At 41.0% G+C, this 19,788-nt stretch overlaps 1 long non-coding RNA gene across 1 annotated transcript in view; it reads right to left on the bottom strand.

The window, feature by feature from the left end:
- LOC309856272 overlaps positions 1 to 18,618 on the bottom strand; it is a 323,350-nt gene extending 304,732 nt beyond the window's left edge. The window contains exons 1-2 of the long non-coding RNA XR_014307126.1: positions 18,129 to 18,618; positions 6,237 to 6,413 (exon numbers count right to left, since the gene is read on the bottom strand). This is a non-coding gene — a long non-coding RNA (uncharacterized lncRNA). The remainder of the gene's footprint in view (positions 1 to 6,236; positions 6,414 to 18,128) is intronic.
- Between the last annotated feature and the right edge of the window lie 1,170 nt (positions 18,619 to 19,788).

The following is a 19,788-nucleotide window of genomic DNA, read 5'->3' as shown; positions in this document are numbered from 1 at the left end:
AATTTGAAAGTTTCAACAGTGCCAGAGGAAAGGATATTTTCTTGCCTATGACAATTTTCCATAGTTTGCATATCATATGGTCAACTTGTGCAGTGGTTCTGGGTATACACTCATTTTTTATCCCAGAATGTAGATTGGGTACTTACAATAGAATGAGATGTCCCGGAAATGGGTCAAACAGTAAAGAAAGAGATGTTTCAGTGTGTTAGAATCTAGTAAGTCTGGAACCTGAGGGCACTGTCTACTTTCACAGAAACTGAACCAACTACATGTCATCACGCCCCGCTAGGAGGCAGGACAAAAAACACATTTTAAGAAGAGAGGCACACTAGCCAACTTTGTGGTAGTGATGGAAGCGGGTAAAATTGGTGTTTCCTAGGTCAACCCTCCCCCTTGCATAGAAGTAATACACTGTGACACGTTCAGTCCACTCATGATGCCATGAAATAACAGGTAGGTATAAACCAAGGAGCATTCATTCTAGACAGTCTCACTATATCAACAACCCAGAACACACCCTGTTATCTGAGTCAACTGACACGCAATATGAATGGCATGCACCATTTTTCTCCCTCACAAACCTCCATGGGATAATCAGCCACCCAAAGTATTTTTTGTGAATTTGTTTTGTAGACCTTATTAAAGATATCCTAAGTGAGATAAAGGGGGACAACCTTCACACATTTCACAGCCTTTAATCCTCCAGAATATCTGTTACCTTGAATGCTTTTTAAAAATGTCCATTTCTTATTCTCCCTCCTTGTCTTTTTTCTCCTTTGAAGATCTTCATCCCCTCAATGAAGCAAGGCCACATGGCGTTAAACCCATATGCCCTACCAAACTCCATGCTCCACAAAACCAAAGGGTGCTGCTCCCTTAAGGTGGCTATTTAGAAACAATGTATTGTTTCCTTTCGATGTTGACACAATGGTTAATTCTATGTGTCGACTTGACCAGTCTAAGGGATGCCCAGATAGCTATTAAAATGTTAATTCTTGGTGTGTCTGTGAGGGTGTTTCTGCAAGACAGTAACATCTGAATCAGCAGCCTGAGGAAAGAAAATTCACCTTCACCAATGTGGGTGGGTCTCATTCAATCCACTGGGGGCATGAATGGAACAAAAAGGCAGAAGGAGGGAAAATTCTGTTTCTTTCTCTTTGAGCTGGCATGTCCATCTTCTCCTGCCCTCAGATACTGGAACTCTTGATTAGAGTGGTCAACTTGGCAGTAAATTTATTTGTACAGACTGTCTAGTACATCAGGAGCAATTTTTCTTTACTTAGCACTTTTGGTTTTGTTTGGCATTCTTAGTAAAGTTTTCTACTTACAGAAAAGTTGTAGATTTACAGAAAAGTTGTAAAGATAGTATGGAGATTTCTGATACAAACTTGACCCAGTTTCTCTTCGTGTTAACACCTTACATGACCCTGGCCTGCTTGTCCAAACTATGCCATCCACTTTGGGACATTATTATTAACTGTATTTAGAGACTTTATGAGGATTTTCCCAGTTTTTCCAATAATGAGATTTTTTTCTGTTCCAAGATCCCATCCAGGATACTACGTAGCATTTCGTTGTTATGCCTCCTAGTCTCCCCAGCACCATGACAATTTCTCAGAATTTCTTTGCTTTTTCTGACCTTGACAGTTAGATATTTTTTAAAATGTCCCTCAACCTGGATTTGTCTGATGCTTTCTAATGATTAAACTGCCGAGATGGGTTCTGGGGAAGAAGTCCTCAGAGGTGAGGTGCCCTACTCATCATGTCCTATTAGGAGTCCATGATTTCCATATGACTCATCACTAATGATGCTATCCAGGGTCACTTGGTAAAGGCACCATCTGTTGAGTTTCTCTGCTGTTAATAATTTCTTGTGTTGTGTGACAAGGGGATTCTTAAAAAAAAAAAAAATGTATCAATTTTCAAAATACCTAAAGTTGTATTTATTTCTTTTTTAATTGAGTTCTTCTCTCTGTTTTCCATTTATTTCTAATTCGATTTCATCTTGTTTGCTTTCTTCCAGAAAAAAAAATTCTTAAATACCATATTTTTCATAGAACTCTCCTCTTTAAACCTTTAGGCTATCCTTAGTTGGGATAAAAGGAAACCCCTATTTTGAGCATCTCCAAGGTGTGAGGGAAAGTAATAAATATTTTATATACATTTCTTACTTACATTTTACAAGAGCTCTCTAAATTAAATATTAACAGACATTTTTTTTTCAAATGAAGAAACTAATTTTCCCAAGGCCATAGTTAAAGACAGTGAGTAATAAAAGAGGTATGAGAAAACCCAGATTCTTTACCCAGAGGTTGAAGATCACCCACAAACTTTTCACATTTGACTCTGTCATTCTAAACATGAGTCAACTCCCACCCACCCCTTCAAAAATTCCCTAAACATCAAGAATTCCCTAAACATCAGTGCCTTGAACATTCACTCCTGTAGCTCTTATTCTTCAAGTGGTATCCACAAATATCACTCAAGCTGAAGCCTACCTCCTCCAGGAAGCTCCCCCTGACTATGATGTCTACAACCATAACTTCTTCCTTGTACTGAGTGTGGTGTTTCTAGCATTCACCAGCACTAGATGATGGTCTTCACTCCCCTGCACCCAGCTTGTTCAACAGGTTTGGTCCATCCATGCACGATGTCATGGAGCCCACACGGTTCCAGCCCTGATTAACAGTGCTTATGCTGGGAACCCCCCAGGAATGGTGTCTGGCTTCTTGGCTGGAGCCACACATGATGTCCTTCTTACCACACCCCACCTCCTGAATCTGACGCCCTCCTGTGGCTTCCCCTTGCTTATGACTACAGGCCCATGCAAACGTTAGCCAACTACCAAGTCTACCTTGGGAACAGTCCTCAAGATTGTCACCACTTTTTTTTTTAAGATTTTATTTATTGATTTTAGAGAAAGAGAGAGAGAGCAAGCATGAGCAGGGGGAGGGGCAGAGGAAGTCGCAAGCCCTCTGCTGAGCAGGGAGCCTGATGTGGGGCTCCATCCCAGGACCCTGAGATTATGACCTGAGCTGAAGGCAGACGCTCAACTGAATGGGCCACCCAGGTGCTCCAGACTATTACCCTTTTGATGCTAATTGCAAGATCTGGCGGATTTTTCCAGACCACCTTCAGGTTTAATAATTCTATAGAAGGATTCACAGATCTTACAAAAAGCTGTTTTCCCTATGTTTACGGCTTATGGTTTATGTTTTCCTTATGTTTATGGTTTATGGTTTACAGTTATGGTTTACTACAGCAAAAGGGTACACATGGAAATCAGCAAAGGGAAAAGGTGTACAGAGATGCACGTGGGAAACCTGCCAATACAGAGCTTCCAGGTGTCCTCTCTCTGTGGAGACATGGGCAGTATTCCACTCCCAGCACTGATGTGTGACATTACACAGGGAGTCCTGCCATGGAGCAACACAGCTGAGACTTGGTGTCCAGAGTCTGTATGGGGGTTCCATCATGGAAGAATGACAGACTGACCAGTGGATGACCTCAGTCTCCAGCCACTCAGGAAGACACCGCATGATCCAAAGCCCCGACCTTTTGTGTCACTCTCTTCAGTTTTCTAGCCTGGCCAACACCCCACCCTAAATCATAGTGTCACACAACCCAGTGACCCAAAGTCCCTGGGGCAAACAAAGATACCCCTCTCGGGTAAGACATTCCAAGGGCTTAGAGGTCACTTCCAGAAACTAAGGAGTGAAGGCCAGACCTCTTTTTGAACAAGATTAAGTTCTAGACTACACTGCTGGGTATCTCTTACTGTCTTGGGGACCTCTGTCCTCTTTTCTGACACTTAGCTCTGAGAATGTTTCTTACCACAACCAGAACATGTGTGTGTACACAGATACTTGGACATTTACAATGATGTTTCTCCAGCACTAGGATCATGCTTGACTGTTTTGCTTCTCAGATATCCTATAAAAATTTTGTTGTGATCATTAGGATGGGGAAACAGATCTTAATGAGGCTTTTTTAAAAACATATTCCCTATCCAGTTTGATTCACTCTGAACTACAAGATTTGTCCACTCAGTAAGTCACTGATATAAAATAATCTTTGGAGGTATGCAATTTTTCCTCCCATGACGTATGGGAGGAATAAAGAAAATCACTTAAAAAATAACTTAGAGTCACTAAAAAGGATATGTTAAGAAGAATGTCAACTCTACTTGCTAATGAGAACCAGGTATGTTTTAAAAATGAAGTAGCCTTACACACCTAAACAGCATTAGCACACACAACAGACACGTATATGTCAACACGACTCTATGCAGCCATGGATACGGAGACACGTGGATTGTGTCACTCAGGAATGTGTTAGGTGCTTCAGCCAGTATGACCATGGGAATGCACTCTTATTTGTCTTATCCAAATTTCTTCTCTGCCTGTTCAATGCTACAGCATACCCTGTCAATGGAGACAACAGAGCCCCCTAAGAGACCAAGCTTGAATCTCAGGGTTGAATGAAATCTTAGTGTTTTTATGTATAAAGGACAAATATGCATGCAATGTACAATGGAACCATGGTATTAAACTCCCATGGGAGGAAATGGTACAATTAGAAAAGAAAGTGTCCAAAAATAAAATAACTCCTTACTTTCACACTAGCATGTCTCTAATTTACTTCAGCCATAAGCATGACAACATCAAATGGAGGTCATGGTGTCTCCCCGTCACGTGTGAAGCTCACCAAACCTTACTGGTAATTATCTCTCTGTTTGCAAGAAACCAGCACTGTTTCTAGCACCTGGGAAGCCCTCAATCATCACTTCATGAATAAATAAACCAGAGAAGAACCAAAGGTCAACAATAAAAATAACTCGCAAGTATTGAACATTGACAAGGGGCCAAGAACGGTTCTGATAATCTCCTAAACCCTCACAGCACCCCTAGGAAGGAGACATTGTGGTTACCATCCTCATTTTATAAACAAGAAAAGGGACACACAGAGAATTTAAGCCAAGTTTCCAAGCCGACCCCATTAGTATGTGGAAGACCCAAGGAGAGATCCAGGAGCCTAAACATCACTCCGCTTCTCTGTATCAGCACATCATCATTATTCCTGAGAGCAATCTAGTGTTTGGAAGAAGTACTTTTTTATGCTAAGAAAGAATAAACATACCCTTCATAAATAATACAAAAACAAGCAACAGCTTCTACAGAGTGGAAAGCTACTGCCAAGGAGCCTGGAGTATGCTGGCAATTAATAAAACATTTCCAAATGTACTCTAATTCGAATACAATAAGGAAAATCAATTAAGGATTCTGAATCAGAGAGCAAGTAGAAACAATTATTATAATTTTGCATGTATTGAGGACCCATAACACTCCCACTGTCAGGCTCACAAAATGCATTCCCCATGCTATAAGGTATAGTTTTAACCCCTGGTAGAGACATCAGTCTACATTTTATTGGACCACTGTTTTCATCTGGTAGGGTATGCTTGTGGAGAGATTTTTTTATAAGTCCAATAAAATAACACACACGCTCTCCCTAATTCCATATAATATGGTTGATGGCAATGCCATACCCCTATGTATCACTTGACCAGAGCATTCACATACAATAAATTCCAGGCACGTACAATATGCAGGTATTAATGGCCCACACTTCTGTCTAGTTTTCAATCCAATCTTTGCTATAAAATAGAAGACAAAGACAATTCCAGAAGGTCCTGTGTTTAGATTAGAGGGTATTACTTCTGCCACACGAGCTCCCCTTCAACAGAACACAGTCACTTTGAAAAGTTCTTATTTTGTTAAACTTGTCCCTGAGCAAATGTCTAAATAATTATAGCCCCTCAAAAATGGAAACTTTCATGCCATGAAATTCAACTAGGGGGGAAATTTCTTTCAACTTTCCCATGTCTGTTGCCAAGAATTGTTCTGGTTTTGCATCTAATGTTTCTCAGTGTTGTACCAAGCCAGTATTTGGAGTTTTGAAAATTAGCTTTATATGGTGATCATGGGTCTCCTTGCACATTTTCTAACAACTACATCTCTAGCTCTACTCTGTGTGGATAAACCTAGAGCTTCAGCTGTGAGCGATAAACCATGACTTCTCACTTCAGTGGTAATTCTAACAATAGATGTTTGTGGTACAATGTATAGCTATGGAGCTTTTTACATGGGTTGCTTAATCTATTCTCAGAAGGACAGAAGATACTGGAAGTGCTGTCATCTGTGTCAGACAGGGTTCCAGGGAGAAATATCACTTACCAGGGGCAGAGGAAGCTGCAGCTACAAACAGACGGGGTCACTCTCGTGCACAGTGTAGAGCTTGTGCTGAGGGGAAGTCTCTGCTCCACACGGCCATTCAGGGACCCAAGCGGTCACGTGTCTGTGTCTTCAACCCCCACCTCCCAGCACTCCTCTGGGCATCAGCACTGTAGTAAGCTGGAAGGAAGCATAGCAGAGGTACATCTTGTGACCAAGTTCCATTTTTATGCCTAGCATATTCACTTCTGCTCACTTCGGGGAGGACCTGGTCAGCTGGGCATGTGTATGAGGAAGACTGGGAAGGGACATGGCTGGGCATGTGGAAGAAGGTGTAGGCAAACAGTCTCTCCCACAGTGAAGAAAGAGCCCAAGAAGGACTGAACCAAGGTCTTCTAACCCAAATCCTGTATCTTTTCTCTCTCCATCACTGCCTGAATGCCTGGACTTAATTAACATATCCTTGGATGAAATGGACTGCTTCCTACCTGCAAACATTTTATGATATACATACAGAAATCGCTGTGTTCAGGCCAACACTCTACTCACCAACACTTTCCTCCAGGAGGAAACTGGCTTCTTTTTCTTGAGAACATGACTGGTCCCCAAGGGCTAAGACATTCAGTGCAAATCTAAGCTTTAGGACATGTAGATTGAGCGAACCATGTCATGAGTGTAAGGTTTGGGGATAGGTACTGCTTATGTGGTTCTGCCCAGGGTTTGCAGCACCAGGATCCTGGAGTCTGTAGGTACTTGTAAGTAGTCCTGGGACCTACCCTCTAAGAGTAGGTGGCCTCTCTAGGTCACAAGATTTTGTAGAAATGAAGCCATTTGTTTAAGAGAAATAAAAATGCATGTCCCCACAAAAGAACTCATATATGAATGTTCATCGCAGCATTCTTCATAATAGCCAATATGTGGAAAAACCGTAAATGTCCACCGACTGATGAATGGATAAGAAAAATATGTTCCATCCATATAATGGAATATTATTTGGCCATAAAAAACAATGGAATTCTGACACATGCTACAATGTGGATGAACCTCAAAGACATTATACACAAAGAAGCCAGACACAAAGGTCACATACTGTAGACTCCATCTATAGGAAATGTCCAGAGAAGCCACTGACTGCAGAGAACCACCCTTCCTCCTGTGAGTTAGATAATGTTCAGGGATGCCTGATGGTTTACCTAGAAGGCCAGACACCCACCCTCCAGATTCCCGTTCTTGGCCCTGTGAATGATTCACTGGACAGCTTGTCCCCACTGATCCACTGGAAGAAAATGCCTGTTAGCCAAACTTTGTTTCAGCTGCTCTCCTTCCCGCAAGGCCCTGAACTTTTTGCTGAGCTAGTTTCTCTTTGGCAGCCTCAACATGGACAAGGTCATCCCCTCCTGAGGACAGGCTGGCTCAGGGGAAAGGAAGCTCTGGTCTACCATCTCATTGTGCCGCCTTTCATCCCACTTCTCCAAGCCTGGTTCCTTCCAGACTCGTAGGTCATGACAGCCATGGTTGCTCCTCTCTGTAAAAGAAAATCCCCTTTTGCCAAAGTGTTCTTCCTTACCTTATAGACAGAGTGTCCTCCCAAACTCCATAGACCTCATGCCCCTCCTGGCTTTCTCTCCTTGCAAAAATCTTTTGGAATAAAACTCTCTCCTAAGTCTGGATTTGGTTTCTGTTTGTTTTATTTGTTTTGTGTTTTGACACCCAAACGCACATGGGGAGGGGGGGTGTCTCAGAATTAGATTGAGAAGTGGTTCCTCCCAGCACCATCATTAGTTCCTACCTTGGCCTACTTTCCTCAATGCTGATGGAATTGATTTGTCAATACATCTCCTTGCTTCATCGGTGGGGCTCCCTCCATCCTGTTTTCTTGTAACACGTTGAATTACCACTGATAATCAGATTCTCAAAACACAACAATCCTTGGAGAAGCTGTTTGATTTGGAACTTTTGGAAGAAAGTAAAAGGGCTTTTTTTGGTGATGATGCCACTGATGGTCTACAATGGTAACTGGGGCTTTCTGCAACACGGTGGATTACAAAGGATATGCCTCATGTTCTCACGTGCCCACTGAGCAATACTTGAGCAAGGAGTAGAGGGAAGCATGTCCCATCTGAGGTGGCTGGGATTTTCTCTTGGTTCTTTCTTCTCCTTCCCCAGCTGATCTGTGCCCAGAACGCTTCTTTTTTTTTACTGGGTTAGTTTCTATCTGGCATTTTCTTGAAGTGCTGAGTGTTTATCCATGCATTTCTAGCCAGGTGTTCCTGTCACTTAGAGACAGGGATGACGACCATTAGACCTCCGCACTACACACGCGAAAGCTCCTCTAGGGTAGTCTTTGAGTTGTTGGTTTTAATCCCTTCCTGTTCTATATTCTGGGGGCTGATCTAAGGACAGAAACAGGTTTGACAGCCATCATTTCAGTCTCCTGAAAATCTGACACTCTGTGAAAGAGGAACTGAATGATTGGGAACTCTTTGCCAGGTTCCTCATCTGCCCCCGTTCTCCTAAAACCGCAACTGTTCTAACCACACAGAAATAAGTGGCTTACATTAATGGGTCTATTCTGGTACTTTATCAAGATCCATATTCTAGGAAGTGATAGTGGACCTACATCTGTATTATAGGCAGTTTCTGGGCTTTATTTACAAACAGAGTGCTTTAGACAAAGTTTTTTGCATAATACAAATAGCAAGTGATTATTCTCAGATGGCCATAATACTCCTAGTCAAAAGCTCTTTCAATTGAAATGGCATTAGCATACATCTTATTTTCTGGAAAACGTACTGGGAACGGCAGGAGAAAAGCCCATTCTCTGTGCGTTTGGGAGAAGTAAGCTATTGAATAAAGAGGAAAACTGAGTCGTTATTGAAAGACATGATTCTCCACATTGGGAAGGTTTGATAACTCAGTTCCAGAAGTGGGTCTTGGGCTCCTTTGTGTTCGGAATGAGGCACTGATCCAGCAGGCAGGGATGAAACATTGAATAAGACATGGTCCCTTCTCTCAAGACATTTATAATCTCGTGTTATGAATATTCCAGTCAAGAATTCCCGACGACCGTATGAGAGGATGACCCATTTCTAAGTTTGGGTTCGTATCCATCCCCCTCCCACCCCAATACCATCCAAATTTAGCACCTTCTCCAACACTGTGATATCCACTGAGGCCCAGACAACAATCCAAAGAATTGGAAGCTGAATAACTTTGTTCTCTGTGTGATAGCTGCTTGATTATTTAAAAAAAAAACAGAAGTCGATGACTATTTTTGCACTAGATAGTCACAATCCAAGACTCTCTGCTTTGATTTAAGGCTCTTTGGGGTCACTGAAGTGTCATTTGGAAAATTGCTTCCTGACGCATAATATTATGGTAATGATCCCCTAAAGCCCGGCATAAAGGCTTTGCCATGAGAGCTAACAATTTATTTCCTTCCAAGCATTGTTTTAAAACAAGAGGCAGCTGAGGGTCAAGAGAGAGGCTCTGGGTTATAACAGGCTTAATGCAACCCTTGGAATTTTTTTTACACACTTGGGAGGAGAAAGATTGTCCATAAATACTCATTTACAGAAACAGTTCAAGAGACACAGAAAAGACACATTTCCCTTACATCTTAGCACACAATTATAACCTAATAATGATATAAATAAGGAGAAGAGAGGAAGGTGCTAGAATTTGAGGGGTAAGGTTATAAGCCCAGAGACCTCTATTCAAATCCCAGCCTGGTGTCTCACTGATTAGATCCCTTTGGTTTACAAATCCAGCTTTTTTTTTTTTTTTTTTTTTTTTTTGAGCTCAGCCACCTCTGAGAAAGCAGAACGACCTGCCTCCAAAACAGGGGTGAAGTTTAAATACAATATTGTGACCAAAAGCGAAGAAACAAACGTACAGAAGGGGGAAGCCAGATGGCGGAGGAGTACGAGACCGAAATATCGTCATGCCCTGGGTGTCCAGTGAGATAGTTTTCAAACCGTTCTGAACACCGACAGACGAAACAGGGGTTCGAAGAGAAGAAGAGCAGCAATTCTAGGAACAGAAAAGCGACCACTTTCCGGAAGGTAGGACGCGCGGAGATGTGAGTGTGAAGCCACGGGAAGAGAGAGCGCCGAGTTAGCCGAACTTCTAGAACTTCTAGAACTTCTAGAAGTCGGCTCACTGAGGGGCGTCGCTCTAGAGGCTAAGTGGGCTACAGCCCTTGCGGGGACAGTGGGGTCTCAGGTCCCTCAGGGTCACAGAAGGATCAGGGGTGTCTGAGTGTCACAGAGCTCGCAGGTATCAGAGCGGGGAAGCCGGCAGATCCGGGACGCTCACCTTCCTTCTCTGAGGCAGGGATCTGCGGGGTTTGGAGACTCCCAATGGGGCCGTGCGCCGGAGACAGAAAAGCTCTGTCGCAGGCTGGGTGAGCTCGGAGCGCGGCGGGGAGACGGGAGTGACTGAGCGCTTTTCCCCCGAGGGCGCACGGAGGAGCTGGGCCCTAAGCTCTCGGCTCCTCCCGGCGGAGACTGGCGGCCGCCATCTTCCTTCCCGGCCTCCCCAGCTCTACGGAGAGCGCTCGGGGAACAAAAGCTCCGAGTGAACCGCAGCGGATGACTTAGCCCGGCCTGGCAGGGGCGGTGCAGTTCCGCCTCAGGCAAAGACGCTTGAGAATCACAGCAACAGGCCCCTCCTGCAGAAGATCAGCAAGAACATCCGGCTAAGAACAAGATCCCGGATCAAGGAGAACAGCGGAATTCCAGAGAACTGGAAATCAAAGCACAGAATTCATGGTTTTCTCCCCCATAATCCTTTAGTCTTGCAAAGTGAATTAAATATTTTTAATTTTATTTTTTTTCTTATTCTAATTTTCTTAACTTTTCCTCTCTCCTCTTTTAACATTTTTTAACTACTTTATCTTAACAGTACATTTCTTAAAAAAAAAAAAAAAAAACTTTTAAAACCGTCATTATTATAGTCATGTGTTATCCTTCATTGTAGCTAACTTTATTTTTTGTATGCATTTAGGGTTTTTTTCTTGTAAAAATTTTTGGGATACAATTTCTTCTAATAGATCAAAATGTACCCTATATCTAGCACAGGGCTTTGTTCTAATTTCCAGCCTGAGCAAATCCTCTCCACTTTCTTTTTCCAAACAACTTATCTTATAAATACCTTTTTGAGAATTTTTTTAAAATTTTCATCTTTACAGTCATATTCCATCCCATCACTATCATTACCCTCATTTTTGTATATTCTTTCTTTCTTTAAAATTTTGGAAGGTAGTTTCTTCTAAGAGACCAAAATACACCCAAAATCAAGTGGGTAGCTCTGTTCTATTCACCAATATAATATAAATATATATTTTTTTAATTTTTAAAAATTTCTTCTTACCTCCTTTCTTCTCCCCCCAATTTGGGTCACTTCTGATTTGGTTAGCATGCATTTTATGGGGTCATTGCAACCCTTTTAGTATTTTATTCTCTTGTTCACATATTCTTATCTGTATAAAATGACAAGGAGGAAAAACTCATCACAAAAAAAAAAAAATAAAAAGAACAAGAGGCAGTACCCAAGACTAAGGACCTAATCAAAATGGACATTGGTAATATGTCAGATCTAGAATTCAGAATGATGATTCTCAAGGCGCTAGCTGGGCTCAAAAAAGGCATGGAAGATATTAGAGAAACACTATCTGGAGAAATAAAAGCCCTTTCTGGAGAAATAAAAGAACTAAAATCCCAACAAGCTGAAATCAAGAAAGCTACTAATGAGGTGCAATCAAAAATGGAGGCTCTTACTGCTAGGTTAAATGAGGCAGAAGAGAAAATTAGTGATATAGAAGACCAAATAATGGAGAATAAAGAAGCTGAGCAACAAAGAGAGAGGGGGGAAAAAAAAAAAAAGAACTACTGGACCACGAGGCGAGAATTCGAGAGATAAGTGACACCATAAGATGAAGCAATATTAGAATAATTGGGATTCCAGAAGAAGAAGAAGTGGGGGCAGGAGGTATATTTGAGCAAATTATAGTAAAGAATTATCCTAATATGGCAAAGGGAACAAGCATCAAAATCCAGGAGGCACAGAGATCCCCCCTCAAAATCAATAAAAATAGGTCCACACCTTGTTATCTAATAGTAAAACTTACATTGTCTTAGTGACAAAGAGAAAATCCTGAAAGCAGCCCGGGATAAGAACTCTGTTACAGACAATGGTAAAAATATTAGATTGGCAGCAGACTTATTCACAGAAACTTGGCAGTCCAGAAAGGACTGAAATGATATATTCAGAGCAATAAATGAGAAAAACATGCAGCCAAGAATACTATGTCCAGCTATAGGCTATCATTGAAAATAGAAGGAGAGATAAAAAGCTTTCAGGACAAACAAAAACTAAAAGGATTTGTAAACACCAAATCAGTCCTACAGGAAATATTGGAACAGGTCCTCCAAGTAAAGAGACAGCCTAAAACTGGTAAACCAGAAAGGAATAGAGACAATATACAGTAACAGACAATGAAATGCACTAAATTCATATCTTTCAGTAGTTACCCTGAATGTAAAGGGGGTAGATGCCCCAATCAAAAGACACAGGTTATCCAAATGTATAAAGAAACAAAACCCATCAATATGCTATCTACAAGAAACTCATTTTAGACACAAAGATACCTCCAGATTTAAAGTGAGGGGGTGGAAAACAATTTACCATGCTAATGGACATTAGAAGAAAGCTGGGGTGGCAATCCTTATAGCAGATCAATTCGATTTTAAGCCAAAGACTATAATAAGAGATGAAGAACACTATATCATACTCAAAGGGTCCAGCCAACAAGAAGATCTAACAATTTTAAATATCTGTGCCCCTGACAAGGGAGCAGCCAACTATATAAATCAATTAATAACAGAATTAAAGAAACACATCAACAATAATACAATAACAGTAGGGGACTTTAACACTCCCCTCACTGAAATGGGCAGATCATCCAATCAGAAGATCAACAAGGAAATAAAGGCCTTAAATGACACACTAGACCAGATGGGCATCACAGATATACTTATAACAGTCCATCCCAAAGCAACAGAATACACATTCTTCTCTAGTGCACATGGAACATTCTCCAGAATAGATCCCATCCTGGGTCACAAATCAGATCTCAACCGGTACAAAAAAAGTGGGATCATTCCCTGCATATTTTCAGATCACAATGCTCTGAAGCTAGAAGTCAATCACAAGAGGAAAGTTGGAAAGAACTCAAATACATGGAGGCTAAAGAGCATCCTTCTAAAGAATGAATGGGTCAACCAGGAAATTAAAGAAGAATTAAAAATAATCATGGAAATAAATGAAAATGAAAATACAACTGTTTAAAATCTGTGGGACACAGCAAAGGTGGTCCTCAGAGGGAAGTACACAGCGATACAAGCCTTTCTCAAGAAACAAGAAAGGTCTCAAGTACACAACCTAACCCTACACCTAAAGGGGCTGGGGGAAAAAACAGCAAAGAAAGCATAAACCCAGCAGGAGCAGAGAAGTAATAAAGATCAGAGCAGAAACCAATGAAATAAAAGCCAAAAGAAAAGGAGAACAGATCAATGAAACTAGGAGCCAGTTCTTTGAAAGAATTAGTAAGATTGATAAACCCCTGGCCAGACTTACAAAAAGAAAACACAAATGACCCAAATAAATCAAATAATGAATGACAGAGGAGAGATCACAACCAACACCAAAGAAATACAGACGATTTTAAGAACATATTGTGAGCAACTACACACTAGCAAATTTGACAATCTGGAAGAAATGGATGCATTCCTAGAGACGTATGCTACCAAAACTGAACCAGAAAGGAATAGAAAACCTGGACAGACCCATAACTAGTCAGGAGATTAAAGCAGTCATCAAAAATCTCCCAACAAACAAATGCCCAGGGTCAGATGGCTTCCCAGGGGATTTCTACCAAACATTTAAAGAAGAATTAATACCTATTATCCTGAAACTGTTTCAAAAAATAGAAATGGAAGGAAAACTTCCGAACTCATTTTATGAGGCCAGCATTACCTTGATCCTGAAACCAGACAAAGATCCCATCAAAAAAGAGAATTACAGACCAATATCCTTGATGAACACAGATGTGAAAATTCGCACCGAACTACTAACCAATAGGATCCAACAGTACATTAAAAAGATTATTCATCACGACCCAGTGGGATTTATTCCAGGGCTACAAGGTTGGTTCAACATCTGTAAATCAATCAATGTGATACAACACATCAATAAAAGAAAGAACAAGAACCATATGATACTCTCAATAGATGCTGAAAAAGCATTTGACAAAGTACAGCATCCCTTCCTGATCAAAATTCTTCAAAGTGTAGGGATAGAGGGCACATACCTCATATCATCAAAACCATCTATGGAAAACCCACAGTGAATATCATTCCCAATGGGGAAAAACTGAGAGCTTTTCCCCTAAGGTCAGGAACACAGTAGCGATGTCCAATATCACCACCGCTATTCAACATAGTACTAGAGGTCCTAGCCTCAGCAATCAGACAACAAAAAGAAATTAAAGTCATCCAAATCGGCAAAGGAATCAAACTATCACTCTTTGCGAATGATATGATACTTTATGTGGAAAACCCAAGACTCCACTCCAAACTGCTAGAACTCATACAGGAATTCAGTAAAGTGTCAGGATATAAAATCAATGCACAGAAATCAGTTGCATTTCTATACACCAACAAGAGAGAAGAAAGAGAAATTAAAGAGTTGATCCCATTTACAATTGTGCCCCAAACCATAAGATACCTAGGAATAAACCTAAAAGAGGCACAGAATCTATACTCAGAAAAGTACAAAGTACTCATGAAAGAAATTGAGGAAGGCACAAAGAAATAGGAAAAAGTGCCATGCTCATGGACTGGAAGAACAAATATCGTGAAAATGTCTATGCTACCTAAAGCAATCTACAAGTTTAATGCAATCCCTATCAAAATATCATCAATTTCTTTTCAAAGAAATGGAACAAATAATCCTAAAATGTATGTGGAACCAGAAAGACCCTGAATAGCAAGAGGAATGTTGAAAAGGAAAGCCAAAGTTGGTGGCATCACAATTCCAGACTTCAAGCTCTATTACAAAGCTGTCATCATCAAGACAGTATGGTACTGGCATGAAAACAGACACATAGATCAATGGAACAGAATAGAGAGCCCAGAAATAGACCCTCAACTCTATGGTCAACTCATCTTTGACAAAGCAGGAAAGAATGTCCAATGGAAAAAAGACATTCATACAGGTAATTATCCAACAAATGGTGTTGGGAAAATTGGACAGTAATGTGCAGAAAAATGAAACAGGACCATTTCCATACACCACACACAAAAATAGACCAAAAATGGATGAAAGACCTCAATGTGAGACACGAATCCATCAAAATCCTTGAGGAGAACACAGGCAGCAACCTCTTCGACCTCAGCCGCAGCAACATCTTCCTAGGAACATCGCCAAAGGCAAGGGAAGCCAGGGCAACAATGAACTACTGGACTTCTCAAGATCAAAAGCTTTTGCACAGCAAAGGAAACAGTCAACTAAACCAAAAGACAACTGACAGAATGGGAGAAGATATTTGAAAACAACATATCAGAAAAAGGGCTGGTATCCAAAATCTATAAAGAACTTAGCTAACTCAACAACCAAAGAACAAATAATCCATCAAGAAATGGGCAGAGGACATGAACAGACATTTCTGCAAAGAAGACATCCAGATGGCCAACAGACACATGAAAAAGTGCTCCACATCTCTCAGCATGAGGAAAATACAAATCAAAACCACAGTGAGATACCACTTCACGCCAGTCAGAATGGCTAAAATTAACTAGTCAGGAAACGACAGATGCTGGCGAGGATGCGGAGAAAGGAGAACCCTCCTACACTGTTTGTGGGAATGCAAGCTGGTGCAGCCACTCTGGAAAACAGCATGGAATTTCCTCAAAAAGTTGAAAATAGAGCTACACTACGACCCATCAATTGCACTACTGGGTATTTACCCTAAAGATACAAACGCAGTGATCTGAAGGGACACGTACACCTGAATGCTCATAGCAGCAATTCCTCAATAGCCAAACTACGGAAAGAACCTAGATGTCCATCAACTGATGAATGGACAAAGAAGATGTGGTATATATATACAATGGAATACTATGCAGCCATTAAAAGAAATGAAATCTTGGCATTTACCACAACATGGATGGAACTAAAGGGTATTATACTGAGCAAAATAAGTCCAACAGAGAAAGACAATTATCATATGATCTCCCTGATACAAGGAATTTGAGTAGGGATGGAAAATTGGGTAGGAATTGGGTAGGGATGGAAAAAATGAAACAAGATTGGATCAGGAGGGAGACAAACCATAAGAGACTCTCAATCTCACAAAACAAACTGAGGGTTGCCAGGGGGAGGGGAGAAGCGAGAGGGTGGTTGGGTTATGGACATTGGGGAGGGTATGTGCTATGGTGATTGTTGTGATGTGTAAGCCTGAAGATTCACAGACCTGTACCCCTGGGGCAAATAATACATTATATGTTAATTTAAAAAAAATTTTAAGTTTTCTTCTATCAATAGATCCTTCATTGTAGCTCTTATCAATAGATTTTTGACTTACCACTACATAAAAAGGGAGCTGCCTTTTATGAATCATGTAGCTGTTTTGTGAAATCAGGTTTTTGGAAGGTGTGCCATTATTTAAAACTAAAAGTTTACACAATAATTACTGTGTTATGTAACATTGTAGAATCCTTGAAGGTATGTGCAAATGGCCTCTTGAAGTATATATTTCTTTTTGGCAGGAAAAATAATTTGGGGCACTCCTATTGGTAGGAAGTATGCCAGTACACAGATGGACCCTGGGCTCCAGCAAAGTTCAGAGTAAAAAGAATATAACTGGGGTGAGATATGATGGTGTGCAGAATAGGCTAGGCTTCTCTTTGGCCATCTATGCATTTATTTGGCCATCTATGCATTTATTTGGCCATCTATGCATTTTGGCCTCTTTACATTTATCTTCTAAAATGAAATTGCCCAAGAGAATAATTATTCATCTTTTCAAAGAAAGGAATAACCAGTGCTCTCCATGTGGCTCCAAACTCAGACGTCCAGGATCTAATTTGGACATTAACTTAACAAGCCAACCTTCCATAGACTATTCCTATAGTCCTACATCCTACAAGAGAGAAAAACTTGGAGGGTGCATGGGGGCAATAGATGTCAGAGAAATTCCCAGATTTGGCCCCTGCAAGGGTCAATCAAAGTCAAGATGGTGGTCCAAGCTAATGGCATGGGTTAGTGGATCCATTCACATGGGCTACAATCGATGGTGCCCCTGCAGCTGTGTACAGCAGCTCCTGGTGTAATTGTGGGCACGCACACACTCAAGGAGACGGGAGAAGGGCCCTTTTGAAGTAAGGTTAAACATCGTTCTCTCAGCTACTTCCTTGGAGAATTCTGAATGAAGGTTCCATGAAAAGAACAATACAGCAATAAAGAGACATCTCACTACCATTTATTTAGAGATTTCAACCCACCTTACACCCCTTGGATGGAAATTATAGCTTCTCATGTACCTACCAATCTAGGAGCCAACATAATCAAGGTGAAAACCCTTCCCTCTCATCGTTTGAGCACAGAATACAAACAAGATAATTAGAGACTCGAAAAGCATTTCAAACACTAGCTCACACGTAACCATGCAAAACAGGAAAGATTCTGTGTGTAAATTCCAGTCACTACTTAGGAAGACTTTAAGGATTCATAGCCTAAGCAACAGAAATGTGCTCTGTAAAAGGAGTCTTCCCACGTGCCTTTCTGCATTTGCCATAGTTGAGCTTGCATTTAAACCAATGAGGAGTTTCTTACCTCTCCACCCCATGGTCTTTCAGCAAACCAGCTTCCTGTCCTCCAAGTTACTCCACAAATGGGCAGAGACAACTGGATCCCACTGGTGGGGGAACCACGGCTGCCTCTCTTGTAAGAGGTGGAAACTTTCATATTAAGACTTTCAGCTATAGATAAAGTATTACTTGCCATTATCTAACAGAAGAGCTTTGTGCAAAATGTCCTTGTTCCACAAATAGGAAACTGGCTTCAGTGACTGGGAATCAACAGTACACACAGTCGTGGCATTGGTTCCCTGCAATAAAGACCATATCTATGTTGACACATCTTTTCTGGTTTGAAGAATCATGAATGGAATAAATTTGAGACATCAGACTGTGTTCATTGCAGTTGTTGGATAAAATATTATTTTCTTCCATTGCACTTTGAAGTTATGATTTGGGACCCTTTGATTATTAAGGCAAGGGATATAAACGTAATTACAAACTCTGAGGAACACCAAAGCTAGAACATCCCAGGGACTGCCACCGGAGACCTTTGGCATGGATTAGTGGATCCATTCACATGGGGTTCTCCATGTGATGCTGCTCGTTGGTTACTGATTTGAGAACTGAAAGCAAGGAGGGAGAGTCTCTACTAATTGATGCTGAAATCCTGAGGTCCTTATCGTCCCAGACCATGCAAAGCTCCACCATGGCAAAGGAAGTCAACACAATGAAAAAAGTGCAGGATCCGTAGTGAGAATATGAATGTGACCACCATCATTTTGCAATATGGTGACCATGGATTTGGTATGGAGAAATCAAAGTACTTCTGGGAACTTGTTTGGATTCCAGGTCCTGGCAACCTCAGGTTCTAGCAAAATGCATTCTCTATGTGGTCCAGTCCCACAAGCTTAGACACTGAAACTTGGGGGCCAGAGTCTCAGGCTGTCATGAGGGGTATTTCCCTGATGAGTCCTCATGCAGCAAGTGTCAGGTCAATAGTGCTTCAAGGACATGCAGCATTCAATGAGTGGGCTGATGGCCATGGGTTCAAGAAACTTTCAGGAGGATAAATATTTACTCTAACCACCATCCACCTTCTTCACTGTTCAAACCAATTCTATAGAATATGCTGTAGTCCCCCATATATCATGAGATGCTCATGCTGGAGGCCTTTGGCACTTCAATGATCTCTTTGTTGGAGCCCAAGATAGTTTCTATGTTGAATTCCATGTTTGGCTGGCAATATCATGTAGAGTTCTTTATTAAAGAAAAGAGAGAAGAATCATGAGTCAACAATGGAAACATGGATTTGGTTTTTTTTTCTGTGTCATTACCAGTTGGGAACAAAAAAAGGGAGCCAGTGGTTTAATTTTACTCTTCATTAATTTTTAATAAATTTGTAGTACTGCCCAGATTTAAATCACCACTAAGGAATGAGAAGGTAGCAATAATTGGCTCAATTTAGGTCAGATGTTGGTAATGATGTCGAAACAAAGATTACGTAACCAAGAAATGAATGGGTAATGATCTTCTCAGATTAAAAGCAACAGTGACAATAAAAGGAAAGCAAAGAAGATATAACAAAACAAAAGAAAGTAAAAAACCTTTCAAGACTCGGTCCTGGGCCATCTTAGCCAAGGAATACTTTTACAGGTTGGAATGATCAGTCATGACCAAGCTAAGAAGTCACCATG

This window comes from Mustela nivalis (assembly GCF_964662115.1).
Source record: "Mustela nivalis genome assembly, chromosome: X".
Lineage (NCBI taxonomy): Eukaryota > Metazoa > Chordata > Mammalia > Carnivora > Mustelidae > Mustela > Mustela nivalis.
This window is presented reverse-complemented; position numbering and strand designations above follow the sequence as displayed.